Source organism: Rhinopithecus roxellana, chromosome 14 (genome assembly GCF_007565055.1).
Source record: "Rhinopithecus roxellana isolate Shanxi Qingling chromosome 14, ASM756505v1, whole genome shotgun sequence".
NCBI classification, from domain to species: Eukaryota; Metazoa; Chordata; class Mammalia; order Primates; family Cercopithecidae; genus Rhinopithecus; species Rhinopithecus roxellana.
The window spans coordinates 472349-485936 of record NC_044562.1 but is presented as its reverse complement, the minus strand read 5'-3'; positions in this window follow the sequence as shown (position 1 = coordinate 485936).

Below are 13588 nucleotides of genomic sequence, written 5' to 3'. Positions count from 1 at the left end.
CGACTGCCTTAGGCAGACTCTATTCATTTCTTGTAGGTAGGTGGTGTTAGATAAAATTTAATTTGTCCTGAGGGTCCCTGCAGATGGAATTTAGCTAGTTTAATGACATCAAATTCATTTTTTTGCTGCTTTTATTTAATATGTAGGTACACCCACATGGAGGTGAAGTCGGCCAGCCAGGTTCAAATCACTGAATAAATAATATTTATAGTTATCTCTATTTTTTCATGAGCAAGATAATTTCTGTCTTGGAAATTCTGTGTTGTTGTGATAAAATTTTGGCATGTTTAAATTATACAGCATGCGAAGATGGAATGAGATAAATAGAATCCATTCTCTAAATGCCATGTGATGCATTTCATTTAATTGTTCATATATTGCATGCCCTTTATTCTGGCTGCATTCTTATCTTGCTACTCCCAATTTTAAAGAAGTAGTGCATTTTTCTCACCTTTGCCTTTTGTGCCATAATAGGCTATCACTGATAGCCAAATTCCAAAAGTTCGCTAAGAGCAATTTTTAAGGCATGAATGGTGCCCTAGTCAAGGTTCAATTAGAGAAGCAGCACCACAGTAAGTAATATAGCACAAGAAACTTGGTACAGTAACTAGACATTATATAACTCCAGTTAGGCAGTCTATGTAAGCCTATTAGACCTGCATCTGGTGACAAGCCTAAAGCCAGGAAGGACATAATCTGGGAAGGGCCAATAGATGTAAAGTGGAAGAGACCAAAGAATAATAAGGACCCTGTAAGTGAAACTGGAACCACATCTGTCTCTCACTGCCTCCAGGATCAATGATGCAGGTGATCTGTAAGTGACCCAGCCCCTTCTGCACATATCTTAGCCCAGCATTTGGCACAGCTGAAGAAAGAGATCCAATAAGCCTAGCTGCTGTCTCCACTCACAAGATGAGTTGGAACATTGGCAACTACATAAGAGAGTGGCAACAGGGCCTTCCTGACAATGTCTTAGACCGTAAAAAGGCTGCTCCTTCACTTGCACCTAGCTAATTTCATGAAATTTCTGTTGTGACCAACTCACCCAGGAACTAGTTGGAAAAGGAATTTTGGGAAATGTAGTTCTAGCTAAGCTAAGCTGACATACTATAAAGCCACCACAAATGGTTTTAATAAGATTCATGTGGCTGATGTAGACTGAGAAGTGTTTAACTGTTTGCTTTTCTTTACTACTCTTGTTGTCCTGGATCCAATGAAGTCTCTTGTGGCTAACCTCGGTGACCTACTTATTGTTTGAGATCTACCTTCTGCCAAAATTTAGTAGTGCCACGGCAGACCACCATGTAATTTTGAGACATCATTCTTCCCTCTCTCCCCCACTTTAGGAGTAACACATAAATCAAACTGGTAAAGAAATGATTTGGGCCACTATCTGTTTAGGAGGGAAAGTGTGATTAATAGTGAAAAATGCTTACTCCTAAGAGTCTTTACACCATCACTCATCTTCCTTCTAGTTATATCCCATGGGACAAGTTACTCAGCCTCTCTACTTCAACTTTCTCATCTATCAATGGGGACAATAATCATTGTCAGGTATGGGTATTAACTATTTCAAACATAGTACTTAGATCACCGCTATGCTTAATAAATCTTGGCTAATAAATCTAGTGTAATATAAAGACACTAGAAATTTACTCAAAAATATTTAGTTGTTCAATATTCAGCAAAGTCCTCATGATTAGTAAAATTAATCTTTCTTGCCTTTTTAAGATAGCTTGATATTTAAAAGAAAATGTTATGTTGGCTATCAGTCACTGTTTCCATACCACACATTATCATTTCTTTCCCTATGGGATAATTTTTTATTGAACTGATTTTATTATTAAAAAAGTTGGCCTTGCCTATCTGCTTTAACCAGCATGACAATGAACAAAATTAAGATGTTCATTATTCTCTTCCCTTCCCTTATTTCATGGATTTGGATAAGTGGGTTTGGCCCTGAGAAATTGAGAGGTCAGTCAGTATACTACCAGTTGATTAAGGCTTTTAAAAAATCACATCTCCTTGGCTGGGCACAGTGGCTCATGCTTGTAATTCCAGTGCTTTGGGAGGCTGAGGCAGGAGGATCCCTTAAGCCCAGGAGTTTGAGACTACCCTGAGCAACATAGCAAGACCCTGTGTCAAAAAAAAAAAAAAAAAAAAAAAAAAAAAAAAAAATTAGCCAGGCATGTTGGCATGTGCCTGTAGTTCCAGCTACTTGGTAGTTTGAGGCAAGAGGATTGCTTGAGCCCAGGAGAAGTTACAGGGAACTATGATAGCATCACTGCACTCCAGCCTGGGCAACAGAGTGAGACCCTGTCTCAAAAAAAAAAAAAATCACATCTTCTTTTAAAAAAAATTTTTTGTAGCTATGTTGAATACAAACACACCCACATACAGAAACTTTCCACTGAGTCTAGGAACGACCAATAGCCCCTAAATGTCGATTTCTCGATGTGTGAATAGAGCTGGCTTGAAACTCATTCTAGGGAGTGCTACTCTGTACTCACACTTTAAAGTGTACCCACACTTTATTGATATGTGTTAACGAGATGTGGCTAGAAAACTAGGCAGCCGTCTTGCTGAGCGTTCAAAGGAGCAGATTGAAACTTGGAGCCAAGCTTGTCCATATTTGACCATTTTCACCTTGTGAAGTTGTGATGGAATTTACTACCATGCATTAGGTGGAAAATATGAGTAATTGCATTTGCTTCAGTGAGTAAAATATATATTTTATTATTATTCTTATAGTTGGGGAAATTTATGTTTTCTAGCTTTGTTGTACATAGATCAAAGAAGAGACCCTCATTTATGCCAGATTTCATGATATATTAAATGAGCTATTTTTGCCCAGATTATGAGGTAACCAAAACTCTTTTTAGTTTAATTTTACGTTTAACTGGATTCAGATTGCTTCAACTGAAGAGTCAAAGGGCCTGACCTCTAATTCATTAACATAATCAGAAGCACATGTAAGCTACTGACTGCCAATCTGTTTGCAAGTCAGTGACTACAGGGTACACACAGCAGTCTTAAATGTTTTTCTCAGTGACATTCTGGGGATGTTCTTAGGTGCACAGGCAGGAAACAAATTAGAGAAAGAAACAAAGAGAAAGGAAGAAATTCCACAATGTAAACCAAAGTTTTTTCATACCTACTGGAATCCAACTTTGTATAAGATTTAAGTCAGTTGTTTCTTTAGGTGGAGGAATCATAGACATGATTCTCTCCTTGCTGTCACAAATATTCTTCCCTGGGTTTTATTTATTCCACAATTTCTAAAAATTCCAGTGGCAGGTGATCGTAATAGCTCCTCATGAGACAAGCTCTCTTGTGAAGTACTAGTTCTCCAAGCAAATTAACTTTTGCTAAGAATTTAAATAGGAGAGGAAGAAAATATAGGGCTTCCAATATGTCTCCTGATACACATGGAGAGTTTAGAAGAGCAGAAAGAAAATCCTTTGTTGAGATGAAACAAGAGCACATTAAAGTGGGTGAAGGATGAGCCCCGTCTGTTCCTTAGAGACTCTACCCTACAAGGACTTTCCTGAATGCTTTCCTTTCCAGCTTACATTTTACTTTGTAAAGCAAGTTTCATTCTTGTAGAGGATAAAAATAGTATCAACCAAAACCTTAGAGAAATAAATTAGATATAGTAGAAGTCCGACTTTTATTTTCTTTCCCTGCCATCAGGCAAAAGGAACCAAAATATATGAGATACCATTAATGTTGCAAACCCCGTACAGAAATGAAGAGAGAAGGACATTGAAACCACTGACTCTGCAACATAGTAGCGGCAAGCTACTATGGTAGCATTCTTTATTCAGCAATATTATTCAATATTTACTGAAATGTCATAAAAAGGGTAGTTTGCATTTGTCTGTTTGATTTTGGTGTTGTAACTCCTCCTCCCCATTATATGACAGCATCCTTATTTCTCATCCTCTCCAATTATTATAGTGCCTTATTGTCTTGCTTATATCTGTAACTGAACAAAGAGAGATTTGTCCCTGTAGATAACTTTCATGTAGGATATCTTGGTCATTCTCTTATTTACATTGCTTTCCCTTTGCACTTTAATTCTCCAAATCATAGTTATGCATTGTACATAAAATGTATGTCTTTGTCTCACAAGTCAAGGGCAAGAGAAATTTTGATGTATTTGTGATCCAGAAACACTCTTCATTCTTAAAATGATCTAAGAGAATAATTCAATTACTTCACCTGTAAGCATTCTTTGTGAAGTTATTTTAATGTCACCAAGAATCTATTTGCCAACCTTTTTTTTTTTTTTTTTTTCTCTCCCAGATGTATTTAGGTGAGCCATATAGAGTTTTATTAACACACTGCCTGATTCAGCAACTGGTAAATAGTAATTACTCAATATTTTGAATGCACTGGTCTGTTATTTTATATAAAGCAGCTGAGATTGAATGGGAGCATGCCTAAAGGCCTAAGTCTGAAAAGCCAGTGCCAAACTTGCATAACTAATTATCAGGAACCAGCACGTGTTACCCACTTTGCAGAATATTTATCATTCATTCTATGCTCGTCTCCCTCTACTAATCACTTACTGCATTTTCACCTTCCTTTCCTATTACATTCCTCAAGTGGACTTTTTCTATCACTTCCCAAAGCTCTCAAGTTGCTTGATTTCTCAGTTTTCCTGGGAGCACTTTGTTATTAGCTATGTCTTTAGCCCCTACAAAATCCTTTCATCTGTCCTATTTCTGAGAGTCAGACCTAGGGCCAATAGAGGGAGGACTTTATAGTCAGAAGGAATGAGGTTTAAATGTCTGCCAGCTATTACCTGTGTTAACATCAAAAAGCTGATAAATCCTATAGGGACTTACTGTCCTCATCTATGAAATGAAGTGATACTTGCCTTGTAAAATTCTTATTTGTAGAATAGTCAATTTTCAATACATAGCCTTTTTTATACTTTTCTTATTTATGTTGCCTCCCTCATTCCTGACTTTATAATTTGCTGGCTTCTTTTGTTTCTTTACCCACGAATGTTACATCCTTTCATTTAACCCCATGTTTCTGCCCAGATGTGGCAAGCACTCCCCTTTCCAGGTGATTTCCCTCCACAGATCCCCAGTTATCATTATTATGAACTACAAACTTGAAAGTTGCAAAGTGATTTGTCATGTTTATGTCTTATTTATATTTTTGGATGATCTGGCATTGAATGTATGAAAATGTTTGTCTTTAATATTTAGTTCTCTACCGTAGATAGTAGAACTTTTTACTGATTCTTGATTCTTAAGAATTCTTGATTCATATCAGATAACTGATAATGATGTTTCCCATAATTTTTTTGCCTAATGATTGGACAACAAATAGTTGTCTCCATTCTGTATAGCTGGAAAAGAAAACAGCCTTTAAAAGTAAAGACTAGTATTTGTTAGTGCTTCAGAGCCCTGTTATTCAAAGCATGGTCCTGGGATCATCAGCATCAGTGTTTGCATGGGAGCTTGTTAGAAATGCTGAGTCTCAGGCCCTAGCTAGACCTGGTGAATCTGAATATCACATGACCCCCAGGTCATTTCTATGCACAGCAGATTTTGAGAACTGCTTTACAGCCCATTGATTAAAAGAAGTGAAAGCGATTTTTTAACTGGAAAAAAAAGTCAGAAAAATAGAGGCAATATTTAAATGTCATTCATGAACTAGGGAAAGGTGAAGCTAGGGGAGAGCTGAAAAGAGGTCTGAATTTTGAAACCTCCCATAAGGTAAATGATAAACTAATTGCCAATATAAGGGAAAACTGATGAAATCTACTAACAGAAAGGAGAAGGTAGATTTTTCTGCTTAGAGCTGAACTGAAGCCATGAAAAATGTTGTTAGTAACCAGCCTGATGTTTTAAAGAAAGAATTACCAAGTGACATATTTCTAGATTAAAAGGAAATATTAAAACTGGCTTTCAATATTTAAAGCTTACTTAACTAGTAACACTTGCTTGACACTGACTCATGTCATTTTATTTCATTCTTCTTTTGATCCATGCAAATAGTTACAAGATTTAAAATATACTATCATGTCACCTTTTTGAATAATTAGATAAAAGAATTTTTTAATACTGGGTGATAAACCCTATGGCCAAGCCTTCATGAGACTTGCAATAAAGCAGTGAATCCAGGCAAGAAGAAAGCCATATTTTCCTTTTTAAAATAATGAAAATGCATTATTTATACCTACTATTTCAATATTGTGCTCACTGATAATTAATGAGAAGTCTTGTGGCCACTTATTTGAGGTATTTCCCTGCATGTTGGAGTTGTCCATCTTAATTTTATTTACAGGATCAAAAAGTGGCAAACCATCAGTATTGCTTCCCCTTTGATTATTAAGATGTGAAGGATATCATGAGAAGTATTAACATAAAATCAAATTAGTCCTTTTCTGCTTTATTTTAAATTTACTCAGGTTTTTTTTTTTTTTTTTTTTTTTTTTTTTTTTTTTTTTTTTTTTTTTTTTTTTTTTTTCCCTTCACATTTAAAGAACTAGGTTCCTTTCCCATACTTGGTATGTAGTACATCTTTTTTCTCTGAGTTAATTCTCCAAGTCTGGTCTGTCAGCCAGTATAAACAACACTTGATGAATGAGACTCAAGGTGTTTAGTCACCTGAAGCAGCTGTTTGAAGTAACTCTACACACAGCCTGAGGCCTGTGTTTTCACAGCTGTGAGAACTCTTCAAAAGCTTTCCCTCTTGGCCTAGCTCTTTGCTGTGGCTTTAAACTCTTAGCGCAAAATCTGGACTATTTCAAAAGAGCAGAATGAAACTAGAGACAGTAATTTTGCATGATTTCGAGCCAAAAATGGCCTAAAATAAATAAATGAAGTACATTTGAAAGTGCTTTACCTAGGTGGGCTATATATCTGAGAATTGTTCTCCTTCCTACATACCCATATACTCTCTTAACAGGGAGATGTGTGGCTGAAACACTATGCTCTGTTTATATGGCAGTATTTTCATTTTCTGTTCTGATTCTATGACACTGAGGCTAAAATCTTATGAGCTTGGAACTGTATGTACCTGAATTAAGCTCAGGGAATTGCTGGATGTTTGATAGAGTTCCAGGCTCATAAATCTACCTAAGGTGATTAAAAAATGGCATTCTTTGCCAGCCTGCTTAGGTGATTCAGGCTTTTGAAGTTCCTCTGATGTCTTCTATTGGCCTGGCCGACTTAACTCATGGAGCAAACTTAATGTGACCACTATATTTGTTATAAGGCTTCAGACTTGCTTGAGCTTATTTCAACAACAGCTGTTTTTCAGTGTTATATATATAATAAAACGACATAGTTGCTTCTCACAAAGAATCATGAACTTCTTTACTAGAAATATGTAAGAACCGTTTTTATTCAGAATGACAATCATGTTTTTTGTTCATTTTAATTTAGAGATATTATTTCTGAATTTGGAAAATGACTATTTCCTTTTTGGAGCTACTTGGCACCATGTCAAGTGAAGAATACTTGCCTTTTACACAATTTTCATGTGATTAAAATACTCTTCCAACTAGTCTCCTCTCCTTAATTCAGGAGAATCATATGTATAGTTTATTCATTCACCTACAAATATGTATTGTGTCTGACAGATGCCAAGAAGTTATAGAAGATATACTTGGTACTTACCACCACATAGGTTAATATCTTATGGAAAACAAAGATGCATTACATAAATAACAAAATAAATGAGTGTCTTACAATCAAGAAAAGTGCTAAAAGGAAGGATCAGGATACACTGAGAGCAAACAATTCCCATTGTCATCTATCTTAATTTGTCTGAGGTCTTTGATTTTAGGATCACATTAAAATCAAAATAGATAATAAACTTTTATTATATTATCATCTTAGTGCATTGGTTATTAGAAGAAACTATACTTTTAATCCTCATGGTTTTCATACTGACACATATGGTACTTTGACTCCTACGTGATTTTTAATCATGTTAAAATTTAAATTCATTGTTATTATCCTCAAATACATATATGAAATATTCAGAGTACCTAACATAGAATTGAGACACTATGAAATTTATGCGACTCTGTTTAGCCATAGCTCCTGCTCTGAATGAGTTTCTAAGACGAAGGTGGAGGTAGGTTAAATTCATCCATTCATTTGTTTATCTGTTTATTGCACAATTTTGGACTGCCTACTCTATGCCGTAATTGTTTCTGGGAATACAAAAATGAATAAATTATAGATCATGTATTTGTGACCTAGTAACAATTTCTGTAACTGATGAACCCTTAAGTTCTGATGGCCTTACAGGAGTGGACACATTATAGCTTAAGGGTCACTGCCTGGTTTTGTTCACCACTTGCCCTAAGCATGACTGTTTCTTTTTTATATTATTGAAAAAAGAATCAAAACAACAATGCTATTTCATGATGAATGAAAATTATATAAGCTTCAAATTTCAGTTCTATGAATAGTTTTATTGGCCCACAACCACATCCATTCAATTATATATTGTCTTTAACTACAATGGCGGAGATATGTAGTTGCCACAGAGGCCACAGGACCCACACAGCTGAAAATACGATCTAGTTCTTTGTAGAAAAAATTTCTTGAGTCCTGACCTAACATAAGAGAAGTTTATTTCTTATTTACAAAGCAGTTGTCCTGAGCCATAAGTGTTCCTCCTCAAAACGGCGGTTCAGGGACCTAGAGTTTGTCTACCTCTGGTTTCTGATAGCTGTCTTTAATATGTTGTCTCACAATTGCTGTGCTTATTTGCAGCAGGCTATAGGGAAAAGAACATAGAGAATGATGTATGAGCAATTTTTTTGAACCAGGCCTGGAAATGGTACACATTGATTCAGCTCACAATGTTTTAGCTGGAACTCAATCCTGTAGCCACACTTAACTGGAGGTGAGACTGGGAAACACAATCTAGCTACATGACAAGGAGTAAGAGGAAAAATATTTAGCCATCAGCTACCAGCCTCTGCTATAATATTTTCCCTAAAAGGTCTTAACAATTAGAGACAAACAAATATGTAAAAAGAATTATGTTATCCTGTTGATTTACTTAATAGAGTTATACTACAGGAAGGGTAGAGGCAGGGAAGGAGAATTACTTAAAGATTTCTAAGAGTGGTGAAATCAAGAAATTTAATGCAGAGGAAAGATAGAATATCATATAAAGAAACAACCTGATATTATAAGTTCCATTATAGAAGTTTATATACAGTGCTAAAGAAACTTAGAAATGCTAGTAGGAACATTTAACTTTGCAAGGGTGAATCAAGGAAGTATTTACAGAGGGGCTGTTATTTTTATCATGAAAATAGCCAATTACTGTTTATTGCACACACATTAAGTTTAAGACATAATAGAAAATTTCCATGTATTAAATATCTTGTCAGTCACCACTGATTTATAAGGCAGTGTTTAGCCTCTATTTTATCAATTAAAATACTAAGATGAATTGAATTATTTTAAAGTTTACATTTCTAGCAAATTGGGACTTTAAGCCATTTCTTTCTGAGTCCAAAACTTACGTCCTTGACTAATCTGTTATACTGTATAACAGGAAGACAAATAAGAAAGGGTCACTCCTTGGAGAAGGTAATTTGTATACATATAATGGGGTTTGATAAAATACAATACTGAAGAACAGTAGATAATTCCAGATGACTGGAATATGTGATACAATCGGGGGAGAGGGAGATGATGAGGATATAACAGGCTGGTTGGGCTTTAGTTGTGGAGATTCAGGAAATATTTTTATGTAGGAGAGTGTCATGATCAGATCTGGGTTTCAGAGAAATAACTTAGCTGTCCAAGCAAAGGACATATTTGACTGGAGAAACTATTGAGTTTTTGAAGGGGTGGATAAATAAGCATATTTATTTGGAGAAGGGGTAAAAATGTGTTTATATATTTCTTAAAAATTATTATTAAAATATTTTCTTAAAAAATATTATTCATGAAACAGAAAGTTGATTATAATGTCCCTAAACAACAAATATTTCAACATATTTCATTTCAGGATAGAAATAACAAAGTAGTGGGAGCTTTTGGAAGTCACCTCATGTTTTTTTCTTAGTATGTGATAGATTTCGTTAGAGTATCAAAGTTACTGTGGACAAACTTGTGAAGTAGGTCGGATGCACAAAACACTTCAGGAAGACTAAGATCTTCATTATTTTCTTAGGTGGAACTTTTATGGAGCCGAAAACAGCAGAAATGAAACCCCTCATGGACACTAATGCAAACATTACCTGGCATTTGTACAAAAATTTTATGAGCTCTTTCTCACCATAAAGGGCAGTGTTTTTTTATTACAATTTAATTAAAACTTGTTCCAGAGACCACCTATGCAACAACCAATTCTTAGTTTCACAGTTCTAGCAGAGATTCTTACATCTCTAGTCTGAGGATCTTCAACATTTTCCCTCACCCTCCTTTGCAGGCTAGTGGAACAGACTACTGGTCTTCTTGAGAACGTTGTGTCTTTACATCAACAGTTTTTGGCCCAGTCAATTAATATTTGGCTTACAGATTTCATGTTTTTAAGAACTGGCATTTCTTTGTGCAATTGATTAACTTACAGCTACATGGTTTTAAATAGAGCTTGAATTTTATATTTGCTATATTTTTCAAGGATAAACACACTTTAGATATTAAATCAATAATATAAAATTTGAATTTGTTTTACTCTAAAGCTATTCTATGACAATACGTCCCTAGGGTATGTGTATGTTTTCTGAGCTACACGTAGTTATATTTTCTACTTTTCCATGCTGCTGTCAGAACCATGTTTTCTCTTAAAATGGTCTCTTATGAGCAAGAAATTGTCTAAGATCTACCTTTTGTTACTGTCATTGTCTTGATCAATGTGATGCCTGATATATAATCAACAAAAAGTAAATTTTAGCTAATTTTTTAAGGATGATAATAATGTCATGCTTTTTGAAATAGGAATCATGAAGGTTTGGATGGGGATGATGGTTTGAGGAGGATAAGGATTACCACCTTTCTTTAGCACTAAAGAAATCACTGCTAATATTAGCAAAGTTTATATGTCTATATGTGTGAATATATAAACACATAGATATGTATATGATGTGTAAATATATCCATATATCCATGTATTTTTGTAGAATGGAACTCTAATAAGCATTAATATTAATGTCTATAATGAGAATTGATACTCAATCATCACCATCTGTCTTATGTCAGGTTTTCAACAAAACAGGTTTTGAGACAAAAATTTGAATGCAGGAAGGATCTATGAAGTTTCATCATTGGATAAACACCTTAGAGAAAATATGGACAAAGGGATTGGGTAGAAGGAGATGATGAATTATTATGCTGTCATAACAGAGGCCCTGGCAAGTCCCACAGGGAACTCAGACATTTGTATGGTCTTGCAGACCTATCCTAAATTGACACAGAAGGGCTGAATTTTGTAGACTAATTAAGTGGTTATTGCTACAGTTACTGAATGTGGCCCAATCCCCAAGACAGGGTGATGACCTTGGGTGAGACAGCTCCCTTCAATTTAGGGTAATCCTGAGAGAGAGATTCAGCTGTTGACTAATATTCCTAGGATGTGAGAGAACATGTACTTCAGTTTCCAAGGGTTTATCTGGGCCTTACACCACAAAATCCACGAAAGTTGATCTTTTATGTCACTCAGACCCACTTACTTATTATAGTAATTTATCTAAACTAGATCTAGCTCTTTCATAATTCTAGTTGGTCACTTTTCCTGTAAGCATTTACCAAAAATAAGATTAGTAAGATGAAATACAGTCTTCACTAATGCAGCTGCTCTCATGGCTACGATGATACCATTACCCTCCTCAAACACCCATTCTACATTCCACACACCTTGGCCAGCATCTCTCCTAGTCTCAATGACTTCCCTAGTAGGGTGACACAGACTGTTATCTTGAGAGGTATGAATCCCTGATAGTCACACACGTATCAGACAAAAGTTGCTTCACTGGTCCGTTTATTGTCTGAACAAATGACCCAGCAGATCACAAAGTAAAACATGTGTGTTTCCCTGAGTCCTCTGAGCAATATCAGCTCTATCTCTTCCTGATGATCAGAGTCAATGACTCTTGCCAGAATGGTGACTCCTTTCTTTGCCCCGGTCTGTTGGCAAGAGGAGCTCAAAGTAACTGGATGACAGTCATAGATTAAAGTTTAATGAGACTCTTTCTTTGTCCCCTAATAGTAACATTCTTATTCTGAGAAAAAGATTCTCGAAACACACAAATCTCAGAGTTACAGGGACAGTGCACAGATTCCTCCAATCGGTTACCAGATACAATGACAAGTGAAATAACTCCTATGTCTATCTGGTTCTTGGACCCATGCATTAAATATATTGGGGAATTCAGAACCATGCAATGATAATTAGTTTCGAATATATACTGCATCCTGGAGTATGGTGCCCCATTCTTTACATTGTTATCACCAAACTGGTCTTCATCTGTACCTGCAGGAGACTATTTCATTATTCTTACAGGCAGACAGTTTCTGGGTTACAGTATGTGATTGATTGGCTAATCCCATGACCTTGGTCTGATGTAAAGTTATATGGGATTCTGTGTCTATGGATCTCCTACTTTGAGAGCTTTCAGCAGGTTCTGGCCAAGGCCCTGTAGGCAGAAAAGGCAAATTACACACAGAATAAGTATTGTCTCTAATCAGAAGAATTTGCTTCTGTTACCTCCACTGAAGAAACAATGGGAAGGTTCTGCCAACTATCAAATGTGTCTACTCCAATTAGATACCCAGAGTTTGGAGATATGATCACCAGGTGCATCTATTGGTGCAAATGACCCACAGTAAACTTGACCTAAACCAGGACTTCATTTATTACCTGCTTTTCATAGCGTCACTTAAATAGGTCTTTGGTTTTCAACGTCAACTCAGACCCTTTGTCAAGCAATCCCTGAAAACTTTGGGTAGTCTCCTTTCACCAGTGTAGAGAAAGGGAGATAGGAATGCATTCTGAGTGAATGTGTGTTGTCTTGCAAGACAGAACCGTCTGTATCATCTTCAAGCAAAGGTGTTAATATTAGATATTAGGAAGTGAGAGAGATACATTTCTGTTCATGCAGGATTTCAGGGGACTGGGAATTCAAGATTATCAAGGGCATCCATCTTATTCTAATGTACAGTCTTACAGTCATCCTCTTTTCCAGTCAGCACCCTGACTTTTGTGTGTCTGATGTATCAGCATTGAGAATTCAAGTTTTCTGGAATTATGCTGTTTTAATGATTAAGTGCCGCGTAAGATCTTCAGCTTTTGCTTTGCTCTGGCTGCAGGAGATCAGAACCTCTTTAGACACAGCTAAGAATATCCTCAGATTTTCTCAGATTTTTACATTTATCCTTAAATTTATGCCTAGTCATCCTCAACCTTTTATTGTTTTTCTAAAATTCATCAATAGTGCCCAGAAACAATTTTCTGATTCTAAAGTCTTCATAAATAATACATCTTCTGACCTTCACTATCACCTGGGATATTGAACCCATCAATGCATTCCCTTCCACTGATATCCCATATCAGTGTAGCTCTGGTGAGAGTTTTAACACTTGTACCA